We start from the raw sequence: 21,111 nt of genomic DNA on the forward strand, positions 1-21,111 counted from the left end.
GGAACATTTAAAAAGACTTTGCAAATATATTTAAAAATTCTCAGTTTATCAACTGTATACAAGACAATGTTGAATTTGAACAACATATTTAAATTTTTGATTTACATGTTTATTATCTTTTCATTCTAAAGTCAAAGTTTTGTTATAAAATTTTTATTCTTATTTCATGATTTTCCATCGACTTAAAAATATCTTGAAAACTTAAATACAAAATCTTAATAAGGATTTACCGTTCCCAAAAACTTCAATGCGATATCAACATTCGATATGTATTGCGACTTATTTCTTATTGCAAAAGCAGCGTTCGTTCGATCTGCACTTATATTTAAATTCCTCACGGTCGTTTTCATTATTTTTTTTATTATATTGATATATATCAACAAATGCGCACTTTATCGTTCTAAGAATAAGGACAATAAAAAAGTACTCATTTCACTTTTGCATGCAAATACACATTGATGTCCAGAAAGGAATTCAAAAATATGATCTTTTTACTAGTAATATTAGATCTAATTTTTTAAGAAGCCAGTGAGCTTAGTACTACTAAAGTAGTGTCTAAAAGACATACTCTAACAAAACGGTTGAATTTAAAAATAAACGGCTTTTCTTCTAAATAAACAAGACATCTAAAATCAGTTTAAAGCTTTTACTAAGATAAAGTTTATACACATGTAGATACATAGTTTCTAAGGGTTTTTTTTTCAACCGATTATAAATCTTTAACAATTGTATTTCTTTAGAAAATACTTTTATCAATAATTCTAAATATATTCAAAAAAAAAAGTTTAAATTTTTTTTACAGAGGATTAAATTTTTTATTTTACTTTTGGAAGAATATAATGGATAAAAATTCTTTGAAATTCACGACGTTTCAACTTTATTAAATTCTTTTCATACTTTCAATACCAAACCTGTTTTGACACACTTTGGATTCAAACCCATTTTCACCCCCGTTCAGTGATGACATGTGAGATACTACCCATAGTGAGGGAAAGTGCTTTTGCTTTGGCTAGCTATATATTTTTTTTCAACCACCCTCATGTTTCCTTCTATAAAAATGGCCAATTATTTGCAAAAGATTAGATTTTAATCGGTTATCTCATCGTTAGCAGTAGATAGCGAAGGGCATACAATAACCGTGGATCCAATCTATGTTTTATCGATTGGAACGTTTAATGGAGGGGGAATAGATAGTATAGGTTCACATGAAAAAAAAACTTCATCACAGCTAAAGAGAATGTTGACTTTGATAAAATCATTTTTTTAGTTTATTCGAGCGAAATTCATTTTTAAGAATAATAAATCAACATTTTTTAACGATCTTCATATCTATCACGCTTTAATAAGGCCAATGCCGAGTGTTCTATATAATGACTTTGAAATAAGTATAGCTCAATATTCCAGTAACATTCAAAAATGTTAAACGGTAGTAGTTATTAAAACCACTTTAATACTTTTTCTGACGTCCGTTGTCTATCAAAAGGAAAATCATATTATCTAAATTTATTAATGCCATACTCGCAAAAATTAGCTTTAAACTGCATCAACCGGTAGAGCTACCTACTTCATTCAAAGCAGCGAAAAACGGGAGCAAAAAATTGTTTCATTAGAAACATGTTGAAACTCATGTTGTGCTACTGCGAAGATCCAACGAACTCTCTCAGTTCCGGCCGTGGAACCAAGTTGAGTTGAGCTGCAGCTAAAATGAAAAAGATTGAATAAGAGAGAGGGGGGGATGAAATTTAATTATGCCACCGACTTTTCAGACGAGACATCAAGCCAGGGCAGGGTTTCGGTTCCATTTTTCCTCGCTTTCTGGCGCGCTCGGTGGCTTTGAATCCTGGTAGGTATGGTGGAACTTTTTTCTGTCGCCAGTCGCTATTATTTGTGACCCGGGACGAGTTTGGGAACATCGGGAGCCGTGGGGAAGTCATGAAATGAGCATGTTATTTGCAATTCCAACATACTTTTTTTTCACTTCCTCCTACTTCTCTTTGGAGGAGTGCTGCTATTCAGCTTGTTCACCGGGTCTGAAAGGAGAGATGAGCTGGAGAAGCTGGGTACTCACTGTTGTTACCCGCTGAAAGGAGCCACTTGTTGATTGTTCATTTATTTGAACTTTGAGAAGGGAATTTGAGTTGTTTGAAACCATGTTTGAGTGTTTTAGCGGAAAAATTAATACTTTGAACACCGAAACAGTAAAAATTGCAAAAATAACTAAAACAGTTGGGGATGCTCTAAATTTTGTCAAAAGCTTGTTTTCGACAGATTTTTTTTAAAAGCTTGTCTATTTATTTGGTTTCTCAAGCAATATGTTAATATTTTTAATTTTTTTCATAAATTGAATATAAAATTTTTTTTAAATAAGTTGTTGATTAGTAGTAAACTCAAAATTTCAAAGTAACATTCTAAATCACCTGTTAAATTCAATGGCATCGAATTATTTGGAATCAAGAAAAATACATACCATGATTTCCTCAACTTGAACTTATCGTTAATTGTGACCAACAGGCTACGTTAAAGTTAATGAATTACAAATGACAAATTACCTTTTATTCGAATAGAAGCAAAAAAAATACAATGGATGCATAAGGTTCCGTTCCGATTAAAGTGTTTCCGGTATTTTAATTCAATTTTTTAAACCAATTAATGGAATTTTAACTGTTTTTTAAGCTGACGAAAATTAGCGATGAAATTTCTCCTTATAATCAACGCCGGCTCAAGGGGAGGAGAAAAATAATAAAAGTTTTGTTCCAACAGTTTTCAAAACATGAAAAAAATTTAACTACAGTTCAAAATTTATTTTACCTTAAACTAGGACGGAGGCTCCCACTGAATTTAATTTAATTCGGGATATGTTAATCAGCGTATGATACACATTTTAAATAAAAAAAAACTCTCCGCGGTTCGATGTTAGTCTATGTATACTTTCAAAAAAACTTTTCCTCAGATCACTCCATGACATACACAATCTAAAGAAACATACACAAATTTTCATAAGTCCTAAAATCTTAAGTGGGAAAACGTACATTGTGGAAAGCAATTAAATTCAAATAAGATAAGATAGGTACTACACAATTGACATTGAAGCCCTTTGAGTAGGGTTGCCATCCGACCTCCAAAAGATGTCCCTATCCCACTTTTTTCAAAAATGTCCCACCGTCCCGCTTTTGATTCAAGATGGCCCCCATTTTTCAACAATGTTTGAAGGAAAAAAAGTTTTCCTGATTTCATATGGTATAATAGACTTCACAACACACAATTAGGATGCCTAATTTTTCCTAGATCATTAAATACTTAAATTTTGCGATGCAAGTCACATTTAATATTCCGTTGAAGTGCTTGGAATATTTTTCGTCTTCACATATCACAAAACCTTACGAAATTTATTGTTGTTGCATATATTATTTCTCCCTATTTTCGAACCGGTTGAATATAATCAATTCAGTTTCAAATATAATATAATTGTTGATTAACCCTTTAGATAACAACCTAGTCTTTAAAGTCATATTTCGAAAAACTCATTGATTGATCTCATCACTTTTGGTCACCCTGACAACATACTTAAACGCCTGAAACTAGACTATCCATCTGAACCATTCAACCACCGCTATAATGATGCCAAGTTATTTGTTTCCATTGTTTCTGTTTCTGTTGTTCAAATTAGCAGGAAAAGTTAAAATGTAAATTGATTACGAAGTAAAATATCTCTTTAGTTTCGGAATTCCACCAGAACGGTTGTTTTTTAATTTTATCCGCATTCCTGAAATAAACACTCATCTTTGGCAACTTTCTATTTTTGCTCCACGGCTATTTTTGCTGCTCTTTTGGCTGTATCCAAGCATTTGTTTCGTATGGCATAGGGCATAGGGCTGGTAAACGGTGGATAATGTGCAACACGAGACCCCATAGTGGTCATATCACCTCTTATTCACAACTCCTATCTCTACCTCCCCGCGGTGCCGGCTGGGGTGCGAGTAACCTAAGCGGAGATCGGGTACCCAACCCCGGTGGATGCTTTGGTCGCATGCAGACTGAGAAGGTGGCCGCACGCGTCTGTTCCCCAGGTCAGGGGCGGCGTGCAACAACAACCGAGCGTCTGTTCTCCAGGTCAGGGGCGGCTCAAACAGCGTCTGTCTTGCAGCAAGCGGCTGAATTTATGAAATGCGGCTCCCGCCAGTTAAGTCCAAGATGGCAGCCCCATCGCGGGATAGGGACTTTAGGCTAACAACCTACTGCTCCTGATTCATAACTTGTTACGGAATCCGAAAGAAATGACCGATCTGGAACTTTGGCGACGACTTTTAGCATGAAAACACGGACACGAATTGGAACTTGGAATGTTTTAACCCTTGCCCAACAAGGCAAACTGGAACAACTTGCTAGAGAGGCTAGCCGCCTCAAGCTTGAAATTCTGGGACTGAGCGAAGTCCGTTGGCCTAATACTGGAGAACACAAGACACAATCCGGGCAAGTCCTGCTTCACTCTGGCATACGAGGAGAACATGCTACTCGGGAACGAGGAGTTGGTTTCCTGTTAAGCCCGCAGGCCTACGCGGCCCTCATTAGATGGGAACCGATAAACGAAAGAATAATCGTAGCCAGATTCAGAACACGGGTTAGAAACCTTACAATGGTCCAGTGTTATGCACCAACTGACGTTGCCGATTTGCAGGAGAAAGAGCAGTTTTACAGTCAACTGAACAGCGTGGTAGAGAGAATTCCGAAGGGTGACATTCAAATCCATTTGGGCGACTTCAACGCAAAGATTGGCTCCGACAATCAAGACCTTGAGCGCATCATGGGGCGCCATGGCCTAGGACAGATGAGCGAAAACGGAGAGCTGTTTGTAGAATTTTGTGGCAATAACAACATGGTGATCGGTGGATCGCTCTTCCCCCATCGACCAGCACATAAGGTCACTTGGGTATCCCGAGATGGCCGAACAGAAAATCAAATTGACCACATCTGCATCAGCCGAAAATGGAGAAGGAGCCTTCTTGATGTCCGCAACAAGCGAAGCGCAGACATTGCATCTGACCATCACCTCGTCCTTGGCGAGATACGACTGAGAGTTGCGCGTGTCCAACGGCGCGAGGAGAAAGTCGGGTGTCGATACGACGTCCGCCGGTTGGAGAATCCAGAGGTGAAAAGGGCATACGTTGAACAGCTAGAATCCCGAGCCTCGGAGCTGCCGACAGACGGAACAGTCGAAGAACAGTGGTGTGGAATCAAGAATGCCTTTATCACGACGAGCCATGGTACTCTCGGTAAAGTTTGTGGAAGAAGAAGTGAATGGATGTCGGATGAAACTTGGAGGATGGTCGATGATCGGAGAAAGGCGAAAGTCGGAATTGAGCAGGCATGTACCGGGTCAGCCAAAGCAGCCGCCCGCTTACGATATGCGGAGCTGGAAAAGGCAGTTAAACGAGCTTGTAGACGAGACAAGAGAGCCTGGACAAACTCCCTAGCCGAAGAGGGGGAAAGAGCCGCCGCCAATGGAGATATCCGATTACTTTATGACATTTCTCGCCGCCTCAGTGGTGCAAGGACTAATGCAAGAATGCCGCTGAAAGACCGAGCAGGTCAGTTATTGACCGATCGAACAGATCAGCTCAAACGATGGACTGAGCACTTCGAACAACTCTTCCGAGTCACGAATAGCGATGGCCAACAGAACCCGCAGCTTGAAGCGCCAACAGTAAGTCGCATAAATGGCGTCAACTCGGAAGCGCCCTCGCTGGCTGAAATAGAAGCGGCAATCAAAAACATGAAATCCAACAAAGCACCTGGGATCGATTGCATCCCTGCTGAAATGCTGAAAGCCGACCCTGCCCTATCAGCACAAATGTTGCACCGTCTTTTCGCTGACATCTGGGATACTGCAACATTCCCGGCCGACTGGATGCAGGGTATCCTCGTAAAGGTCCCGAAGAAAGGAGACCTGACAGAGTGCGGTAACTGGCGAGGCATAACGTTGATCTGTACAACCCTCAAAGTACTCTGCAAAGTGATCCTGAAAAGGATCCAGGAGAAAATCGACGCTACACTCCGAAGGCAACAAGCTGGATTCCGATCCGGACGATCATGTGTGGACCACATCACAACGCTACGAATCATACTGGAACAAATCAACGAATTCCAGGACTCTCTTCTGCTGGTGTTCGTTGATTTCGAAAAAGCATTCGACCGACTTAATCATGAAAACATCTGGGCGGCTCTAAGGCGACGAGGGGTCCCAGAGAAACTAGTCCATCTCATCGAAGCACAATACGAGGCATTTTCGTGCAAGGTCTTGCACGATGGTGTCTTGTCCGAACCAATCCCGGTAACTGCTGGAGTGAGACAAGGATGTATCTTATCACCGCTACTTTTCCTCATCGTAATGGATGAGATTCTGACTGGATCGATCGACTGTGCACCGAACCGAGGATTGCCGTGGAATCCTTTAACAATGGAGCAACTGAACAACCTTGACCTGGCTGACGATATTGTTTTGCTCGCCCAAACACAACCGGACATGCAGAGCAAACTCGACGACCTCACCGAAAGTTCCAAGGCAGCAGGTCTCAAAGTCAATGTCGGAAAGACCAAGTCGATGGAGATCAACACAGAAAATCCCTCCAGTTTCATGGTAGCTGGGCAACAAGTTGAGAAAGTGGAGTGCTTCCAGTATCTTGGTAGCCAGATAACGCCTGATGGTGGTACCAGGAAAGACATCGAAACCCGGATCAGAAAGGCCCGATTTGCGTTTGCGAGTCTCCGAAACATCTGGCGGTCACGCCAGATCTCTCTACGAACAAAAATCCGAATCTTCAACTCAAACGTCAAATCCGTATTGCTGTACGGGTGCGAAACTTGGTGCACATATGCGGTGACGACGCGAAAACTGCAAGTATTTGTAAACCGCTGCCTGCGGAACATCATCCGCGCTTGGTGGCCTGGCAACTGGATCTCGAATGAGGAACTACATCGCCGGTGTCATCAAAGGGCGCTAGAAATCGAGATTCGGGAACGTAAGTGGAGATGGATTGGGCACACGCTGCGAAAAGATGAAAACGAGATTTGCAGAGAGGCGCTTGACTGGAATCCAGAAGGTCATCGAAGAAGAGGCAGGCCCAGAAACTCGTGGCGGCGAAGCCTAGCCGCTGAAATCCGAACTGTCGACGAGAATCTTGACTGGGACCAGGTGAAGACGCTGGCTCCGGATCGTCAACAGTGGAGGTCTTTTACCACGGCCCTATGCACCGGTGGATCGGCGCGGGATCATTAAGTAAGTAAGTAAGTAAGTAAGCATAGGGCAAGAATAGTCATTCGCAAGAAAATATCTTGAGATTTCTTAAAACTAAAAATGTTATGCTAATCCATTTTCCATCAATGACTATTTTGGTTTCTATCAACGTTGTTTTAAAAATTTTGTGTCATTTTCACTTTTTAAACCAATGAAGCAATCGGCGGATCTCAATTGAGAACATTTAACTTTCTTCAATGTTTACTTCTGGGTTTTTATTAGCTTACCAGATTGTCCGGTTTTATCCAGGTTTGCACGTGAATTTAATACAAAATTTGGAAAAACTTTGACCCAGTTGCCTGGATTCCGTGAACAAAAACCGAATTTTGCCAAGATTTCATCACCTTATTTATCAAATCTATAAAAAAAAACAAATTGTGCTGTATTTTTTTTTAAATTATGAGTCCTAAACGATTTTTTTTTTTCAAGTTTAAAAAAAAACTAACCATGATAAATTTTATGTACGTTTAAAATACTATTTTTAATCTGGTGATTAGTTTGGATAAACAAATTTTTTTCAAGTTTTTTTAATTTTTAAATTCTGTTGAAAATTTTTTTGGTTTTGACCAAATTTGTCCGAAAATTGCCCTGATTTTTGGTCGACAGTTTTTAAACCAAATGCCCGGATTTTGCCAGGTTTTAAAATAAACAGTACGGATTTGTCCCTCCCGAATACGTGCTGGAAAAATCCTGGTAACTTAAGTTCAAAATCATGGACGTTGAATCCGAAAGCAGGTGTTCTACCAACTGAGCTATGCCAAAAGCACCAAAAAGTTATACCTCGAGTATAAAAAAAACATACAAATATATGAACATATCATGACTATTTCTTATACATATTAAAATGTAAAGGGTCCTACCCGGGATTTCTTGACCGGGAATTCCCGAATATAAAAAATGCTTAAAAAATCCCAGGAATTCCCGAAACCAATGAAAAGTGCTAAATTATTAAGAATTTACACAAACTAAATTGAGAAAATGGATAAGATCGAACAAGGAAAATGATAGTACCACCCTAATATATGGCATAGATAAAAGAAAATAATGTGGTTAATACGTTAAATTCGATTGAAAGAAACAGATTATTCGTTCGAAAACTTAATAAAAAAGAGAAAAACGGCAAAAAATCTATAACACCGAACCATTTCAAAAAAATATGGCTACGAAAATAATCTGAAAGTTCTATTTTGCAACACTCATCATATAGATCTTCTGTTATGCAAACTTTTGACAGCGGCAAAAAATTGACATATTTTGAAACAAAAGGATAGTTATCTGAAAATTTCCAAGATTTGATGAATAACCTGAAGACTAGCTAACCAACTTTTCTCGATAGTCAAAAATCTTTCTCAAATATTTCGAGTTTTGAACAGCGAAAAACAGACAATTTTGTAGCTGAAAAAAAAAGTTTTTGGGTCTTGGTTTATATATTTCCTAATTCCATTTTTGAGACATTAAAAAAATTAGAAATGTTTTTCAACATTGCTACCTAAAATTAAAAAAATAATCTAAACTGATTAAGTTATAGTATGTACCTATTAGAGTGTTAATATCTTCGTTTTCAATGTTTCTCGAGAATTCCCTGGAAAATGATCTTCAGATTTCTCGATGCTCGGGAACGCTAAAATGGCCGTGAAATGGACACTCAAATTGTATCAATGTTATTGTTTCTATTTTATCACGCTTTGCTTAAAAAATAGTTGAACAGTTCGGAAAAATTTTAAGCGTCTTAATATGTAGGTATGGGTGTTTGTAAATATTATTTTTATAGTTTTTTAGTTTACTAATTGTTTAAAAATTGTCTTATAATAGTTAATTAACTTTCTCTCTTGTGTCTGAAATCATCATTCAAAAATGAAATCTATTTGAATCTTTTGAAAGTTTAAAAAAAAACTAGATAAGTTATCAGAACTTGTTTCTGTCATTTGAGCACATCTTAGATATGTTATAAGGCAATAGAAGGAAAACTGTTAAAAAAGGTCGATTATTATTTTTAAGTTGTTAGTAAATATTTTATGTTTTTAAGCCCTTTCTTACTCTTAGTTAATCTGATGTAATCTAATTTGGGGAAGGAAGGGGTTGTAATTCATCATTCAAATCCTTCCTAGAGCTTTCAGGTAAAACATTCTATTCTATTCTATTTTGTTTATTTATAGAGGATTTTATGGTAAAACATGGTTTTAAGTTTAAAATTTCTGGAATGAGATTGAAAAAGAATTTGAAACAAAACATTTTCTGATAACGAAATCATTGGAATATTAGGGATTATGAAAAAATTGACGACAATGAAACTGACGAACTAGGAGATAATTCCAACAACTCTTCTAACTGATTGCTAGCAACTAACAGAAACAATCGAATGTTAAATTCCGCTTGCCAAAGACATAGATCAATTTAATGTATCATTTATATTGGGTTAGAAAAATTCGTTAAACTGCTATTGAGAAAAATATTTCGAAATAAAATTTTTTTTTTCGGAAATTCAATACTCAAAATGATTATTATAAATGATTAAATTCGAAAATCAATTGTTTTACCAACAAGAGTTTGTGCTCAGTTTACGGTGTGCAGTTTTGAAAATAGGGTTTTAATCTAATTTTATTAATTTTATAAGAGATGCTTGCTTTTAAGATTCGCCCCCGAAATGATTGAAGCTTTAGCAAATAAGTTGAATAATCAGTCAAATTAGAGTAAGGTGGGGTAAAGTACTTTTTGAGATTATCACGAACTGAGAACAGCTAAATGCAAGCAAAGATTGATATAAAATAAGGTTGCTGGAATGTCTTCAGCACATACCCGGGCCGAACAAACCTAGCAGTTTTTTATAAAATTCTGGTAAAATCTGAGCACTTGATCTCAAAGTGACGACCATAGATCCGAGCAATATTCGGGTAAATTTTTACAGAACTCAGAAATAACTCAACAAAAATCAAGCAAACAAATTGAAAAAAAATCAATTTTTTTTCATTGAAACTTATCGACAGATTTTAAATCGTATTTAAGGTTCCAAATGAACAAAAAATTCGTGTTGGAGGCGTTCGTTTTTTTTTATTTGCCAAATAAATTTAAAAATTTCGACTAATTCCGGGCATTTTTTAAAGAATTCTGGGCAACCGGACTGTTTACAAAATTTTATATTGAATATCCGGGCAAATCCGAATGAAACCGGGCAATCTGGCAACCTTAATATAAAAAAAACTATCCACTTGACTTCGAACAGAAATATGAAATTTTGAATGTACTTTTACCACACATCATTCAAACTTTTGCCCCAGAGGTGGGGTCAGAGTTCGTTTTGATAGCGTTTAGGTATTTTCACTACTGCTATCAAATGTGTCGATCGATATGTTCTTATTTTTTTGAAAAAAAGATAAAAGTCTAAAAAATTGGATGTCCGTTTTGGTTTTTTTTTCGGAAAAACAACTGCAAAATTTTCTAGAAATAGGATAGCACTAAGGTCGTACTTTTACCCCATCATACTCTAAGTTCAAATGAAGGAACTACAATATTTCCTATTCTATCAGCTGCAATCCGAGTTCATGAAATCATAAAAACTATGGATGAAAATAAAGAAGTTTGAAGAAGAAAAGAAACGAGGGATTGAAGAAAGACTCAGCAAAAAAATAAAAATAAAAAAGGAATCCATCAAGTCACAAAGAGGAAAAATTGAAGAAAAAAGACCGAATAAAACACTGTATTTCAATTTGTTTCTATTAGATACTATGAATTTTCTGCTTATTCAAGTATAGAAAAAATGTTTAATGATGAAAATAGTTGAAAAAAGAAAAAATCAAACAAGTTTAAACAGCATTCATAAGGAGGGCAAGGTTTGATTTTTAAAAATCTGAACATCCACTATTTCTTCAAAACAAGCATTATCGAATACCATGTATGATTTTAAAAGGCCGGTTTTGTCTGTCCATATTCCAAAAAAAATATATAAAAATCATGATGAAATGGTGAATTTCAAGATTTTTCTCATAAAATTACAATTTTTTCTCATATGACCATAGCAAGGAAAATCAGTTGGAACAATTAGTGCCAAATAAGGAACCTGAGCACACTTTTTGAAACATGTTTTTTTTGGTAATTAAAGCTTAATTTGAGTATTTCAAACTCCAACAGAGTTCAGAGTGAAATTTGGAACGAAATTGCAAAAAAAAATTAAATCTAAAAATTAAAGATTAGGCCAACTCAAATCAAAACTAAAAACCCCTGACAAAATAAAGCGAAATTAGGCACACCCACCACTTAGGAACAACTAAATTATTCGAACAAATATCCCAAATGTTTTAATGCATTTATCGTGAATCAGTTCTTTTTAAGAAAACTGAAATCGTTTAGATTTTTCTTATATTTATATTTTTTTCTTATAAAACGATTTGGACAGATTTTATACACTTCTATTTTATTTCTTCCAGATTTTTATGCAATATACTTTCTGAAACATATTTGGATTTTTCATGATATTATATGAAGTATTTTTAAGAAATTCCTTAGAAATTATCTATTTCTTACGAAGCATAAAGTTTAAAGTCACCATAGAAATCGTAGAGAATTTTCAAGCTCTAGTTCTTAGTTCTCAGCTGTTCTTACTGGTATATAAAATGAACAAAAAGTCACGTTTCTGACCTCTGAAGACCGATGAAGCTTTAGATCTGTGAGTTACATTGTAAATCTAGGTTTAAAAATCTTCCATAATATTCAACAAACGAAACAATGTAATAAGTGGTCAATTTATGCTTTCCCCGGAAAGTAACCGAGAATTCTACTTAATTTGTTTATTACTTCCAACTGGTTTTGTGCAACCGTAGAGCGTACAAAAAATCCATCCACCCACCCATCCGGTCCCAGAGTAAAGAAGGGAAGATCAAATTTATTTACCGAGAGGCCACATTTCATTTCGGTTTCGGAAAGGCATTCTGGGCAGCTGGCCGGGCCGAGGAAGTTTTCTGACGGTGATGGAGATTCTTGTTTTTCGCTGCTTTCTATCTGGCGACTGACAGTTTTCCGGGCCCTTTCGGTTGACCGTTTCCAAACAGTTTGTACGCTTTAATAATTGAAAATGGTTAACTTTTTTGCTCTTATATATATTTTTCCGGTAATGTTTTTTTCCTTTTCTGTTTGTCGGATGGAATAGAAGAAAATTCCTTTCTTTGGTGTCCGGAAGCTGTACGAAATTTTTTATCCCACTTTTGGCGCAATATACACCCCAACAATTCGTCACTTCGTTTGGGATTTTCTTATTTTTACTTCCGTTTCTAGGCCAGGGATGACCTGGAATTTCTCCTCCTAAGAAGTTTTTGGCACTTTTATGAATATTTAATAGACTCGGAGTATGGTATCGATTTTCCGTTCATTTTCATTAATAAATTTTCCGCCGATTGTCGCCTCTTACAATTTCTTCAATCATGATTTCGCACCAAATACAGCCCGGTTGCCGTTGCTGGACCACCAGATTCATTCAAGGACATACTTTCCTCTTGGGAGTTTTCCCCCAGAAGAAGGCCCTTCCTCCGGGTGGGGAAAAATGATGCCAGGAATTCCATTTATTTTCATTTCCTTTTCATCTATTCTGATTATGTCATTCCTCGTCACACCAATAAAGGGACAAACCCTGGAATGGCGCAAAATTGAAAGAGACTGAGACTGAGGCTGTCCAGCTCGGCTCCTCAGACGTTGAATGTGGTGACATATTTTGTGCGCTTCATAAAGATCAACTGTTATTGGTCAAGGCAAAGGCAGAGGAGGCAACAGATTGCGAAGATGGAAGCAAACTGACACGATTCAGCCAGGAGATGTTGGTGCTGCAAAGATGAACCGATAAAGCGACGACGTCTCAATGGTGACGAGCCAAGTGACCAAGCAATGACGACAGTAGTATCTACAAATGATGAAACGAAACTGAGCTGCCCCGAAACTTTAATATGACAGGAAAATTTCCTGCGGTAACCACCGAGAAATGAAATTCCTGAGATTTGGAATACGCAATTGATGTTGTCGGCAATGTCGTTGGTGACGTAGTTCAACGGTTCAGAATATCATTTTCTATTTTGAGTATTAAAAAATAAAAAATAAAAGAGGAATGTAGCTAACGGGATCGATGTTAAAAAAATAACGATCGCCATAGAAATTGGGTTAAAATTCTGATTTTAATAAAAAAAAAGAAAATTTTTGAATCCTGGACCGATCAGAATGTGTGTTTCATTTGAATTAACTAGAATAATATAAGATATTGTGAAATAAGATCATAATTTCTAGTTCAGTTAAATCATTATTTTGAGAATTTCTGACATGAAACAAATCCTTCTATACAAACATGGTAACTGGTAAAATAGTTCAACACTCTTGAACGTTTATCGATTCGAACGAAGCTTTCGAAATTACAAAAAAAAAAATAATAAATATTATCTGTTTTCATCTATGACCACAGTTATTTCTGCACTAAACCAAATCAAACAAATTATTTCTACCCACAAATTTGCTGCTTTTTTAACCATAATCAAAGAGAGTATATTCTTTAAAATTCTTAGAACCGTCAAAAAAAACCAAAAAGGAATTATGTTAACAATAGCTATTTACATGGCGACCATTATTTTTGGCATTCTATATAAAATATTATTTTAGAATTTTAAAAAAGAATTTTCTCAAATATCTTCAGTAAAGATTAGAGTATCCTCTAATGGTCTAAAATATATTTCATTATTACTATTTTGAAAAGTCATAGAAAAATACTTAATTTTTTTCACAAAATATTTATATTTATTAGCATTGTAGCCTCTGAATGCTGGCCTTAAAGCGTTTTCAATATAATTTTTTATATTTCTTAAATGCTTCCCACATTCTTGCAGATAACGGCCTCAGGACAATTGTTAATAGTTTTATGCTTAGCTGCATATGTTATTCACTTAAAACTGGTAATGATTTCAGTTATTCAATTTCAAAATTATTACATTAAAACCATTATTTTTTATACATCACGACCAAATCTTTAAGCAATTACTGAGCTGTGCATTTGAAAAAATAAAGTTTTTTTATTTCTGATTTAATATGCATTCAAACCTTGCAGAACAGAGATACATGTTTAAATATTTTAAGAAATTGCATCAGAAAAAAAATCTGTACATCACAAATAAGATTTTGATAATATTTAATTAGATTCAGAAAACTTACATCATAACTAAGGAATAAAATTATGTTTATATTGATCATTTGAACTTTTAAATTAAAGAGCTCTATTCAACCTGCAAAAAAAACATTCTCAGACCAAAATCTAAACATAACTTCCAATAAAGACAAAAAAACAAACAAATAAAAGAGTTTCGGGCATATTCAGTACCTGAAAATGAATTTTAAACAAAAATTTAAAAAAAAAGTACAATATTCCATACTGCAAATATTGAGGAGAATGGAGAAACTTGATCCCTTTTTTGTAAATTCATCTGATCTTTTCTGAAGAATTTTTCAGATTGCCATCTTTTGCATTTTCTGACAGCGTTTAAATTAAAATTTATATGCTTCAAAAGTTAGATCGATACATTATCACGTAGATGAACTAGAAGCGTTTTCGTGTGACGGAAAAAACTGTGATATTTTGAAAGTTAAAGGAGATTTGATTCTTTCATCAGGGTGCCCTAAACTTTAGCAAAAATCATGCGAAATCTAAAAATAAAAGTTAAATTGATTTTTTTGTCAGATTTCATTTCACAGTTCATAAGTTTCAGACAAAAAAAATTAGGAAAGATTGTTTACTTCTCTAAAGTTTTAGTTTTCAATCTTTTTTCGCTCAACACCTTCTTTTACTACTTTTTTGGAGCTCGTCGTCTCCCTAAGCGAATTTTGAGAAAAAATATATGTACATATCATAACCTCGGCGATTTAGAGAGAGTTGTAATAATAAGTGTTTAAATTCAGGAACTTTCGGTTGCCTTATAAAATGACTTTATATGGTGATTCAGTATAAACAGTGTGACAAAATTCCAAGTTGCGAATTTTTCTTAATAATCGAACGTGAACAGATCGTTTAATGATTTATTTCTTAAACAATTGCTAAGACAAAACTTTATTAATATTGATTAAGATTCCAGTAAAAATATAAAAATCCCTTTTCTCCTGTTATTATTTTAACTATATTTTTAAAAATCCAAACATAAGCTAGAATCTCCTTGAAATTCTATTGTCCACTCTGATAAGTTTAAATATCGTTCAAAATATGCACAATTTATCAATCTTTTTTTTCAGTTTCCATCAAAAATGTACATTGTATAAGACTATTATTTTTACATAAACATTAACAGTTATGAATAGTTATATTTTTTGTATAAATTACAACAGGCTCATAATTTTCTTTATAATTTTTTTTATTTTAATGAAAATTGTGATTTTTCTTGCTCTTTCAAGTATTAGAAATTTAAAATTGCAGAATTGAAATGTTTTTAATTTTTCTATTTCTACAGTAAACTATTTTAGACAACATGTGTCATGTTAAATATTTAAAAGCATTGGTAATCATAATCAATTTGTTTGAAAACAATTGAAAATGCGAATGGGACACGAAAAAATTATAACATATTCCATGACAATTTTTAAAAATCTGTATAGTGAAATTTGTGATAAATCATGCCACTTATTTTGTGATTAACATATTTCTGATTGATTTTGGTACTCTTGATAGGATGATGACAATTTCAAAGATTTTTCGTAAAATTTGTAGAAAGCTTTGTATTATTTTGAGTGTTTCCAAAATAAATACAAAACGAGCGAATGTTCTATTTTCAATTAGTTTCACTGTATAAAAAAATAGATATGACCCTCCCGTTACCCTGAGCTCTTCCAACGCCCTCCAAAATTCAAAGCTGAGCACCACGCCCCACTGGAGGCTTCATCTTAAGCACCTTAAAAATCGCTGTCAGTGTCATTGCATACTTAAAGGCGCAATTTGTTGAGTCCTTTTTATCAGGAATCTACTGGATAAATATGATTCTTTGAATAAATATTAATAATTTTGTGCTTAGAAACGATCAACATCCATTCGGAAGAAAAATATATCTTTTTGGACTCGAGGGAACCCGAAGTGAACCCGAAATAATTTTTATGTGTGGGAAACATTTTAAAGTGATAAATAAGTCCAGTCATAATGATTTTTCGAACAAAGTGCAATATCTAAAAGATAATATTGTTTTTGTGATAACAGGTTTATTGTTGTGTTCTTTTTGGCAAATTTTTCTAGAACATATGGTCTTTGGTAAAGTGTCACAAATAAAATGATTAAATTTTTTATTTGAGTTTCAAAGTTTGGTCTAATAGAGTAAATTCTTTGTTTATCTTAAAATATCTCAATTTTTTCGAGTCTTGGTCTTTATAGCAAATTTATGAACTTTTATGTTAAAACTCGAAATAGGATTTCCATTAATCTCAATTCAAATTCCAGAATCTGCGAAAACATGTATTAACATTGCTATTTAAATTTATTATAGTAAATAGATCATTCTATCCTTCCAATTCAAGAAATTATTACTAAATAAGTATTTACCACGAAAATTCAAAAATGAATTTAAAAAAATAAGTCTGTTTTTTCGTGTAAAACTCAATGTTCTATAATGCAAATTAAAATCTTTATATCTTAATATTAGATTTACAATAAGACATACGAATAGATGAAAAATAATAACATCCAGTTAAATATGCTCAAAATCTATATGGACCATTACATACTTAGTGACCATGAAAATGCATCGACCCTCTCCAATTTAGCCCTAAATTCATCTTTTTTTTAAGATGAAAGAGTGATTCTAATGTAATATTTTACGCTCAACTCATAAGTTCCAAAAACTAATCAACAAAAAGTGGGAGCGTTTTGAGATATTGGCATTTTAAGTTTTAAAATTCAAAAACATCAAATCTGGCTGTACACTGTACACGAGTTTTAACAATGTCATTCCGTTGACAATAACTTAATCTTTCAAACAAATTATTCACAAATGATTTGCTGTTTTTGGGAAAATATTTAAAAATGGAGGCTCCCATTCGGAGGGAGATGAACCGATTCACCCAAAACTTTGGATTTTTCTTATTTACATTACAATAAGGCATCCTACTTATTTTGGTATAAATCGGAGAAAGGCGATGCTTTTTCATAGTAATGTAGTGTGGAATAACCCATATGTAAAAAAAGCAATAGGGCAGACAAAGGCATAACTTGCATCCAGGTTGAAGTGAGCACCTCAATTTTCTACGGAAGTATGTATTTTCTCAAACAAACTTTGAAAAGGAACAGTTTTGATGCTCCTTTAGTTTTAATTTTCAGAAGAAAAAAAATCTTCTTTTACACTTTCAGAAATTTTTAAATAAAAACTGACTTGGATCTTAAGTATCGATAGAAATATATTTTCCAAGCACCGGGAAAAAGCTCAAAGGATCGGGTAATAAACTTGGTATAAAATGTATACACTGCTACATAGTATTCACATTGGTCTTCATGTTTCACCATCTTTAAATTTTTGGACTCTTCACTTTAATAAATTTTAAAATCCATTTTCACTTCAACTTGTCGACTCGAGGAGAACAGAGCACCATTGATCGGGGCACGATGAGCATTTTCTGCCGTAGAATCCAGCAGCGAATTCAACTTGATAAGGTCAACTGAATTATAGAGCTAGCTTGACTTGTTTCATTTGACGATTTAGCCTATTGGTAAAGTGTCGGAGGGGTAACTCAGAGGACTCGAGTTCAGATCCTTTTCGAGGCGATTCTTTTTTCATTTATGATTCATCATCGATTATTTTGATTGTTGCATTATACGGATAGTCGTATTCTTCGCCATTATGTTGTTGTTTTGTTTGATGGATGTTCAGGAATCGAACTCAAGTCCTCTGAGTTACCTTTCTGACACCTAAACAATAGGCCAAATCGTCAGATGAAATTATTTAAGCTATAGATCTAATATTTAGTTGACTACATCAAGTTGAATAAGCTGCTAAGGCTATGATCATTTAGTATCCGGGCACTTTATTTCGGTGATAGCTACGTTATTAGAGCTCGGATATGCGAAACTTTAGCCGCGTTGTGTTGGTTATGAAAAGCACTATCTTGCCTATTTTTGCCAAATTTTTAAGTTAATATGTGTTTGAGATATTCACGATGCAAAAAGACATGGTAAAAATAATTTTGCACAAATTTGAGCCTTTTGCGCATTTTGCGCCTCGAAAATTCTTCATTGTCGACTTGAAAACTCAAAAACTGATGATTTTTTTCGGATTCTTTTTTGAACCAAATGGTTAAAAAATATAAGGAGCCACTCTAGAATCCACACGAAGTTCAAATCAAGCATCGGAATGGAACCCTTGATCTTAAATATGGTAAAAAGTCTATGGTTATTGAGGATAACTGAATGCAGACCCCTTAAATAATGCAATAAATCCATTTCCGTCAGTCAAAAAGTGTTGTCTGACTTGTAGACACCAAGTTAATAACTAAAAGTGAACAGTTCCTTAGATTGCAATATGTGAACCGATTTTTAAGCAATGTGACAGATGGACGAAGAAATTTATGTTAAAACCGGATTTAAAAGATCAATATTTTCGAGATGCCTACTCATGAAAAGGTTGCAACCAGATTCCAATTGCTTTTTCCAGGTGAGTTTGTGTAAAATATCATGATTTTGCAAAGGTTTTACTTCTGTGGTAAAAATAATAGATCAATAAATGACTGACACGAGTGTGCAAAGATAAAAAAGAGATTTTATGAAAAAGTAAGATTATTTCTTGAAATCATTGATAAATTTTTTTTTATATTTTTACATTAAATGTGATATTTACACCTTCATTTCCTCCATAGAAAGTTTTTCGATCAAATGAATAGTTTTTTAAATACAATCGTTTGTTACTACCCGGATACTAAATGATCATAGCCTTCGATTCTAAGGCAGAAAACGCTCATCGTGCCCTGATTGATGGCGCTTTTACTGCCTTAGGGGGAGGGGGGTTTCTCTCTATGCCCCAACAGTGATGTATTTTCAGCTTTCAACAACAATTTCAAAAATGCATTTTTAGACGTTTTGATCAACTTCTTCAAGTATCATTCAGATTGGAAGAAGATTTCTTTAGTCTAAACACGAAACAGTGATGTTACTCACATACAATAGATAATATTATTTGTTAAATAAGCGTCCTTCAAAAGGTGGTCCTATGATTATATTAAACAAAATTACTTTTCTCAATTCGTTTTTAATGTAGTATCTGCAGTAAATTTTCAAATCCCCAAAAACTGTATTTCAAAACCAGTAATATATCTGAAATATAGATTAAGAAAAATCAACTTCATTTGAAATGTCTTAAAAATCTAGATTGAATGGTCTTACAGATTATAAATTTTGTTGTTAAAAAATTGTTGAAGTTGAAGGAAGCTAAGATCGCTGTTATCATTGATATGGTTTAATTATGTTTTTTATTTGAACCCCAAGCTTTAAACTTTCAAAATTAGTTAGTCAATTTTGCTGTAAACATTTATTTTATCAAGAGATTAACCAGTTTAAACTAAAAATCTCTTTCAAAAAGAATTTTAGAAAAAAAAAGAATTTCTATTTCATTCAATGATAATATGAATTGAGATTAAAGTTAAGATTACGTGTGTGGTGAAATGTGCAAACAAGAATCGATATTTATTAAAAGGCGGAAGAAAAATTATGTTTGACAATTTGAATGTATTAAATGAAGTTCTCAATATTGAAAATTTGATTTATTTTTCAGAATTTACAATCCTTTTAAGTCAAAAATGCAACCTACATTATTTTCCATCTTTATTGCATTCTCGAAAATATCCTGATTTAATAAAAAAAATCTTCAATGATCAATCAAAAAAATATATAATTATATTTTTACTCCAGGATGAAAGATTCCTAAAATAAGTTTATAGGTTTTTAGATTACTTTTTTTTTGTACCATTTTATCAAATTCTGTTCTCACAGCATTATCTTAATTCCTCTAAATTTTTCTTGTAAAAATTGAAAAAAAAAATTCAGTTGAACTGTGTCGAATATAGTTTTCTTATTAAATTTATAAAATTTTACTTGTGTTTAGATATAGCACATTAGCAGCAAGCAGAAAATCGAGATATCTCGTATTTGGTCCGCCATGAGGTAACATCTAAATCAGTGGTTTTCAAACTTTTTCGTCCGCCGCCCTCATGTATCTTTATTTAAGAACTCCCCACCCCCCTAAAAGTATTTAAAAACAAATTAGTTCCGATATATAGCGAAAATTAGTCCACCGCCCCCCTCGTAGGCTTTTAACGCCGCCCTGGGGGCGGTAGGTACCACTTTAAAAAACACTGATCTTAATCATTCTCTAGGCATATATTTCCGCAATTTTTATCAACAACGTCTTTGGTGTATGTACAAATAGACAAATATTGTAATTCATTCTTTTTTTTCTTTTCAGATGACTCTTGCCCAAATTGCCGCACTTCACATTAAAGGTAAGGTCAAACTCTTCTGAGCCTCTTGGATAACCTATAAATTCGCTCAAATAAATCAAAATTGATTCACAAAATAAATCATTTTGAGATGAACCCACCAAAAAAAAAAGATACACTGCTGCCTCATCTTCTCGTCCTTTTTTTCTACTTTTTTTTGGTTGGGCTGCAGCCAAAAGTAAACATTTTCCCAACAAGCTTGTTGAAAGGCCGAGGGTCTTGAAAATTAGCCTACCATATCCTTGCCGGAGGCGAACCCACGACGATGACGACGAGAGGCGGGAGAGAAGAAAATGTTTAAAGAAGCGGAAAACCTGATTTCTTATCCCGAAACCCACCCCTGCCTTTTG

The sequence above is a fragment of the Uranotaenia lowii genome, chromosome 3 (genome assembly GCF_029784155.1).
Source record: "Uranotaenia lowii strain MFRU-FL chromosome 3, ASM2978415v1, whole genome shotgun sequence".
NCBI lineage: Eukaryota > Metazoa > Arthropoda > Insecta > Diptera > Culicidae > Uranotaenia > Uranotaenia lowii.